Genomic DNA, 7,999 nt, shown 5'->3' on the forward strand with positions numbered 1-7,999 from the left:
TATGTAAGATTGATTTTTCGTTATGCTATGTGCAACAGAGGACTAATGTCCGCTCCGATTATCAAGGCAACTACCATCGGGCAGTCTCCGTCACGTGACCCGCAAGTCATGCAGGCAGTTGTGGCTTACCAGGGTACCGAAACCAGTTTGTAAACTACAAATACTTGCCCGTACTCATGGTTTATAAACCTTGGTGTTTGAACGTAGTGTGATCGAAATTTCACCCATAATGATCGTCTAGATTCCAAAGAGGCAACAGTTACCTGCAAACAATACGCTTTCAAAGTGGTATATTGCACGCCCCAACGTGCGGTTTGTAGGCAAGCTTTAAGCTTGCATGGTCCCTTGCCCCATTCTACCGCTGGCTGCGCTGGTCACGAAAATCGAGTCAGGTGTGGGTTATTTTAAGCATGGCTGTCATTGGTCATAGTACGAGCTCAGTGATTGCATTGAATTTATTTCCATCATCGAGTGACCTTCGAATATAGATTTCGTTTGCCCATGGAGTAATTTTATCTCCATTATTTCCCGATCCAAGCATCCTATGTCGACATTGAATGCGAACCGATAAATTACCTATTTCACTGCCATACATGCGGAAAGACGGAAAGTAGGACGAGATTTCCCAGAGTCCTGTGAGTGGCGCCCTATTTTGATGAAAAAAAAAACACATACCATCGAGAAAAACACAAACAAACATGGACAAGTGCGTCTGTCACAACAAGGCCTTCTTTTTCGTGACGAATGTAAAGACGAACTCGAAACTGACGAACTTGCAGACAGTAGCTATGACAAATATTTTCACTGCTGTCCTTTTCGGAAAAAAAGAAATGAGAACTTATAGATAGCGAGTTGTAGACAAACTCGGAACTGTTGTCATACCGGCAGAAAAGTAAGGTAGCCTTTATTTTTAGGTGTGAATAAAACAGTTTTGACTCACAAGCAAAAACCCGATGCGCCTAGAATTTACCTTGGAACAAAGAGGAAACAAAATCAATCCGTTTAATCGTAGACAATGCACCGGGCCTTTCCTTGTGATTTTGACAAGTCGGTGGAATCGCACTCTCTGTCGCATTCATGTTTACTTTAATTGCTCCCAGGGCCGAACCACTGCTTCACGCCAATTAAAACATAACACGCCAGCAGTTCATAAACACTTCCTTCCATGACAAACTTGTAGGAGACGATATGACTGATCGCCAACTATTCGGTAAAGTCTGATAGTATTGATAGAGGACTTTCAAATTTGGTTCAAACATACTTATTATTTATTCATAAAAATGTGGGAAGAATTTTGAAAGTCATTCAACTAGCATCCCCGAAGCTGAAAGTTTCTCCCGTTCTCGCAAGGCACGCCACTTCCTTTCAGAATTCAATGACAAAAACACTAAGAAATTTCCGGAAAATACTTTCGTTTAAAAATGTGCGAAAATCCGGAGCATGCCGAAGCGTGCCTGTTCGGAAATCTCCGGAAAGCAGAGTCGAGGACTACCTGTAGCGAAGCGTACATGGAAGGGATTACGCAACCGCGTCACACCTTGAACAATACCCGTTTCTAGTCTGTTTTTCTCCTTGTCTGTGCATTGACAGTTTCTCTACTCTCTATGGTATGTGGTTGCAATTTATGTTGAACACAAAGTGTGCCAAACAAGAGTGGAGGTAAGTGTTTTTTGAAACATTGAAAACGGGAGAAATTTGCATTAACTTACATATCTTTCTCCTCGATTTCCCAAACGTAAAATCCAACCAATGTTTTGATCTTGAGTTAACAAATTAATGAAATGGAATGATCTTTGCAATAAAAGTGATTTTGAGCAAAATACCCTGTGTTGTGTGCAAAACACCCTTAAAGGATGATCTACTAAACTACAAAAAATCATGTTTATTCACCCAAGGCATTACGAACTAACACTGAATGAATATGAGCTATCTTAAATACAATCATTCCATCCAGCCATTTGACTATAAATTAAACGAAGAAATCTACCTTAAATAAAAGCATTGCGTGTTTATTCATCAAATGCACTTAATTTGGATTTGAACGAAACAGATATATGATAAAAATGGCACTGGAAATAGTTATTTGTCGGTGCTATTCTTTGAGATTGTATGGTATTCTAAATATTGTCGTGGGTTTTTTATTGTCTTCAATAAGATTTGCCTGATTTTGCACACACTGTTGTATTTTTGGTTCATTAATGCGTCATGATAACTCATTTTAATGGTTGTTTTTGCAATTAAACTAGCGGCGACCAATTCCTTTGTACTGCATATTTCCCCTCACATGTCTTTTGATGGAATTACGTGTTTGTGTCAAAACGTACGCGCTGTCATCCCATGATTTTAAAATCAACGCCAATATTATCCATTGACCCAATGAACTCTTTTTTCCACCACTGGCACCTCTACTCCATGGCTGTGTGAAAACCATGGACAAGTCCACCAAAAGCAACCAACTCTTACAAATTAAGGCTTCAATATGAAATAAATTTATAGTCGCGCCAGCGGCTTACTGACTACGCATGCGCTTATTCATAATATACTATGCGAGTAACCGGAAGTGTACCCTTCTTTCATGGGCGCCGCCATGTTTTTTTTGAGTACTCGTAAATAAATAGATACGAAACAAATTACCATGATATAACATGCCTTTTATAAAATATACCTCTTTTATTAGCCAGTAAATGTTATTATACACCTTGTCGCTGATACAAAGTATCGTTGATATAGATAAACGGAGAAAACTGTCGTGCATATGAACGGGAGCATACGCAAAGAATGCTGGGATTGAATTATAGAAGAGCGCCCCTGTGTCAATAATTCGATTCAAAAATTGCAAGTTTTCAGACGGAACGCTATAGTTTTCAGCTTGCAAGTGGAAGGTGGGCAGTGCGGTTACCATTGCAATGATAATTATTGCATAATACGTCCCTTGTTTAACGCAATAGGCTGTTATCATTGTAAAAATTGCCAATTTTTGTCCAAAATTTTTACACGCTACAGAAAATCTATACCTGCCCTGCTGCAGGGTTTGACGTCGTGTAAGTACGTGAACTGCTTTCATCAGAGGGAAACTGGGCATAGTTGTCATATAAACGTTTATGAAATAACAATTACAGTTTATCATGAATCAATGCAAATAACATTGCCAATCTTAACCCCTGGCGCGACAACAAGGGCTGAGCCCTATATAATATTCACCCTATCCCGACGTGTCAAACACAGCAATCCCTATGTGACTGATTGATAAAGACAGAAAGTGACCCTGGTGTCGTGGATAGTATAAACAAGACTAGTATACATGGGAGATAAACTAGGAAAAACCACTTAAAGTAAAAAAAACATGACAGATAAACTTGACAAACAACGCTAAACTAGAACAATCCAGGTGAAGTTTTAGTTATGCAGAACGTTTACTGGTACATTTACTGAGTTGTAAGTAACACGTGCCTTGCAATAAATACCTGTTATGTAGGGAAGCCTGAAGACGCTGATGTGTCTGTTTGAAATTTAAGTCTGTGAAGATGAAACATTTATTTTGTGAAATATCGATCTAATTTTTAAGAAAAATTAAATAAAAAATGAGGAAACCAAACGTTCAGGTGTCTTGGAATTGAAACAGTGTATAGAGAAAGATCCATAGTTTTTGGCAAAGGCCGCGGCGTACTCATACTACTAAACATGTTTAAGAGTGTCCCATTCTTTTGTCACAGAAATTGTGCATTTGTGCATGAAGCAAACAGTCTGTATGACGTCGACCCGGTCGACATCGCCTTTAAATTTCCATATGAATTGTAGAGAGAAGACAGACAGCCTATAGGAAAGATGACCAGAACGCGTAGGCCAAAGTTCAAATATAGACAGCCGAGGACAAGCTAACCACGTCAAACGGCTGCCTTGATAGTGCGTGCCCATATAAGTGGTGAAAGAACAACGTTATTTGAGTGCTAATAATCTGCGATTGATTGAAACACACAGCATTTTTGTCCACCGATTGAAAAGACCATTGGTCTTGGTTCACCATCCTTTTGCTGAAAAGTAATGGGGATTGGCAGCAAAGCTGACTGCGGTGGTTGAACGGAGAAGATAATATTAGTTTCTAAGTTGAAATACACCTTTTTTGGATTGAAGTAGTTTGCACCACGTTGAAAGACTTAAACTTTTGCCCTAAAATGTCCTAAAGGAAAATTTAAACCATTGCAACTGGACTTCGAAATGAAGAATTCAATTAAGAGGTCATTATATGAAATTTAAAAGTATTCGTAAAGTATTTTAGCTCCTTCGACGTCTTGACAAGTGCTTTTTTATGAGAAATAAAAATCAATTCCAGTGTATTTTCTCACAATTGAAGTTCCAAATATTGTTTTGGGAAAATATATGATATGATTGCTTCCTAAACCAGTGCTAATGCAAGTGATACCTCACCATTTCTGACGTTGATGGCGGGGTGAGGGGATTTAATCTGCTGGGAGAAATGGTAGATGTGTGCGCCCTTACCTATATAATCCATATCTCAGTTTAGACCAAAACTTCTTATTTTAGGACCCAATGTTTCCGGGATACGACTTGTTTTCATAACCTATATTCTATGTTGGTATGAGGAAATACCAGATCAGAAGAGAAGTTAAGATATTTTTTCCAGTTGCAACATGGTGTTTAGTGACACCTTTTTGCAAAGAGGTCAAGAATTCAAGGAAAACGCCTAATCATAATTAATAGCTGATTTGTTGTACCACTGCAGACGTCGTGTAAATACATGTCGTTAATTATTGACAGGTAAAATCAGCGCACGCATGATATAGGGGAGGTAGTTCCACCGACTTTGCAACTTTGTCAGTGCTGGTCCAAACGACGTTGAGGATGAACATGGCTGGAGCAAAAGTTGTGGTTGGAGTGTCGTTATTCGTTATTGTTTGCGTCCTTATTGCTGTTAGTACAGCGACTGATTTTTGGATTACAAGTAGGCCGTCGGATTCGGAGGGGTGGACAGCGTCAATGGGTTTATGGCGAGTCTGTGAGTACAACGGTCAGGGTATGAAGATATGTGAGGGCTTCCCGATCATTCGCGACGACATGCCTGGTGAGTGTACCCCTGTAACTACAATTTAACAGTATTTGATAGACCATCACTCTGAAAAATGAAATATTGATAAAGTCATGAGTGGCAGCAAGAGCTTCCACCGTAAATTTTAGCCCATGATAAAAAACTGAGTCTCCTCTCTGAGCTCAGTGGAATTTGTATTTTGTATTTCCGGCTCAAAAATGGGGAAGAATATTTTATTACCTCGTGTAAACGTATGACGGGCTTTGCAGCACTTTACATAACCATTGTCTGTTTTCGTTTAATAGAGAAAACGAGCCTTATATTATCACTTGTTATTTTTCCATCCTTTCCAGCTTTCATATATGTTACACGAGCATGTATGGTGTCAGCCTATATCTTGGCTCTCATCGCCTTGGTCTGCACTTTGCCGATATTCATCGCAGAGAGAGCCAAACTATATATAGTCGTCGGGATAATGTACGCCATTACAGGTGGGTTTCCTAAAAACGTTTTAAGCTAGAACTAGGATTGATGAACATTCTCTCAAAGATTATTTATGGACATGTAGTGGTTCACATGTTTCCTGACAAAGGAACAGAATCACCTTTAACAGAAGCAATTCTTTATTTTTTATCAACGACGGACCTCTAGTTTTTTTTCCAGTCGGCCCAGCCGTAAATTACATTATTTCTGTCAGAAATATATAATCGACGACTTGATAAATGTTATAACATCAAATGTTTGATTATTTTTACTGAGCTGTTATTGGCTAGAAAATAAGTAACATGACAGGACATCAGAAACAAGAACAGGATTAGTAATGGCGTTTCCGTTCTCTCTTCAGGTTTATTCGGACTGGTCGGGACAACCTGGTTCGCGAGAGGCTATACCGCTGAGGTACAACAACTTGAAGATCCAGATGCAGAGAATTTTTCTTACGGCTACTCCATTATTGTTGGCTGGGTTTCAGTCCCCTTTGCCATTGCCAGCGCATTGCTCATCGTCTCCCAGGCATACTTTAGCAGCCACGAGCATTTTGATTCGTTACTGCACAACTCGTCCAAACATGGACAATCGCCAAAATACGGTATCGCTATCTAACTGACGTGTTAACTGGTGTTCTCTTATCAGACACAAAAACTAATCAAAGTGCATGTTTTCCTTATTTTTCTTGTAATCAAGCTGCTTAGTTTTGCGATGTGAAATACGCCACTGCTTGCTAAACCTAGGCTGATAAGAGTGACAAATTATTATTAGTCTATTTCCGCCTTTCTTTTTTGGTAATGAGGAAGTATATATTCTTGAAACAACACCCTTACATAGTTTGAGTTAGGAACACTGTGCTTCGGAGACGGATATTCAGACTCTCAACTATGTACAATTTCTTTCTTGTCTGGCAAAATCAAGAAGTGTGTTTTCCCCTTAAAGTTATTACAGGGATGACAGCCGCAGCCATTTTGAATGTCAAATACCGGAAAATGTTAGGTTACTGAAGTTCTATAGTCGGTGACTCTTGATTTGGTAAGAGACTGATTAAAAAGTTTCATTTCGGAAAGTTTGAGCAAAAGTTTTCTTCTGTCACGTTCGAGGCGCAAACCATCTTAAACTTTAACATGATTATTTTAAAGAATATATATGTTTCCAACATAACAGTTTGCTCACTGAGTCATGTTTTTCGTAATTAATGTAGTTCGAGTCTCGAAAATGAAAGATTCGAGTGATGTGTCCGTATTTTGATGAGCTGCGGAGCAACGAGTCAAAATGCGGACACAGTACGAGAATACGATATCGACTAAACTTCGTGTAATAAACCCTTTACCGTAAATGCATACTTTCGTTATGACTATTGTTTATATCATTCCGCTGTTGGGCCATTCCACTTTACAGGAGGGGTTGTGGTGCACTTTCCGCGCGAATAATTTAAATATCAATATTTCGACACAGGTTTACATGGTTACTGATGTTCTCACACTCCAAGCGTACGACGGACGTGAGAGAATCTTAGCACAGCTTCCTCATACTTTTCATGGCGGACTGTGCCTGTGCAGCTGCGAGATTGGACACGGATATCTCCAAGAACAAGCGGGTGACATTTGTCGACACACAATTCCAAGTTCATTACTTATTTCAAGTTTTGCGTCTAATTTGATCTTTGTCCGGAGTCATTGCATTCACCTAACCACCTGCAGGTACAATTTCCATCGGTATCAAGCATCGCTGGTTTTCTCCAATATTTGACAGTTGTGCGCCGAAATGGACTATTCAGAACACATCACGTGCCCTTTGTGTCAGATATTATGATTTTAATAGTGGCCTGTATTGTCCTCCATTTTTCTGCCAATAAAAATGTAGCTCGACATCTATGTTTGGATTCTGATCATCTCAGCGTTGCTATGTTTGTCATATATTGATGACATTGAAAAATACTTACAATACATTGATTATATATTTAAGAGGCGATGGAACATCAAATCAGTTTGATGGCACCTCCATAATAAAAGCGTGTTGACCTGTTTGCAGTGTAACTTCACGGGCCTATTAGAATCATCAAACCTGAAAAGGGGAGTACGTAAGCATTTTAATTCCTGTATAATAAACGACATGCGGCTTTCATGTTTGTTTTATCTATATCCTGCTGTGTAAGATAATTAATTTTATAAACACTAAATACAGATTCCGCTGTATATGTATGTCGTGTGCTTCAAACGTTACTTCCCACTCATTTTTGACAGTGACATTCAAGCACTTTCGAGGTCGAGTAGTGTAAATATTAGTTGTATCAATCAGAGATGCTGTCGCTCCCGTGTGGTTGTACACATTTTAACAGTTGAGCAATCGTCACGTCAGCACGTCAATACTATTGTTGTAGGTTACCTTACAAAGGTCTTCTACAGGCACTCGGCCAGTTAATTTCAAAGAACACAAACATGCTTCTTTAGTGGACGTCGGTCATAC

At 39.2% G+C, this 7,999-nt stretch overlaps 1 long non-coding RNA gene across 1 annotated transcript; it reads left to right on the plus strand.

The window, feature by feature from the left end:
- Positions 1-5,471: 5,471 nt before the first annotated feature.
- On the plus strand, positions 5,472-7,401 carry LOC139125840 (uncharacterized). The gene is made up of 2 exons (XR_011550375.1): positions 5,472-5,535; positions 5,889-7,401. It is a non-coding gene; the product is annotated as an uncharacterized lncRNA (long non-coding RNA).
- Positions 7,402-7,999: the final 598 nt, after the last annotated feature.

Source organism: Ptychodera flava (assembly GCF_041260155.1).
Source record: "Ptychodera flava strain L36383 chromosome 3 unlocalized genomic scaffold, AS_Pfla_20210202 Scaffold_26__1_contigs__length_13983176_pilon, whole genome shotgun sequence".
In the NCBI taxonomy this organism is placed as follows: domain Eukaryota; kingdom Metazoa; phylum Hemichordata; class Enteropneusta; family Ptychoderidae; genus Ptychodera; species Ptychodera flava.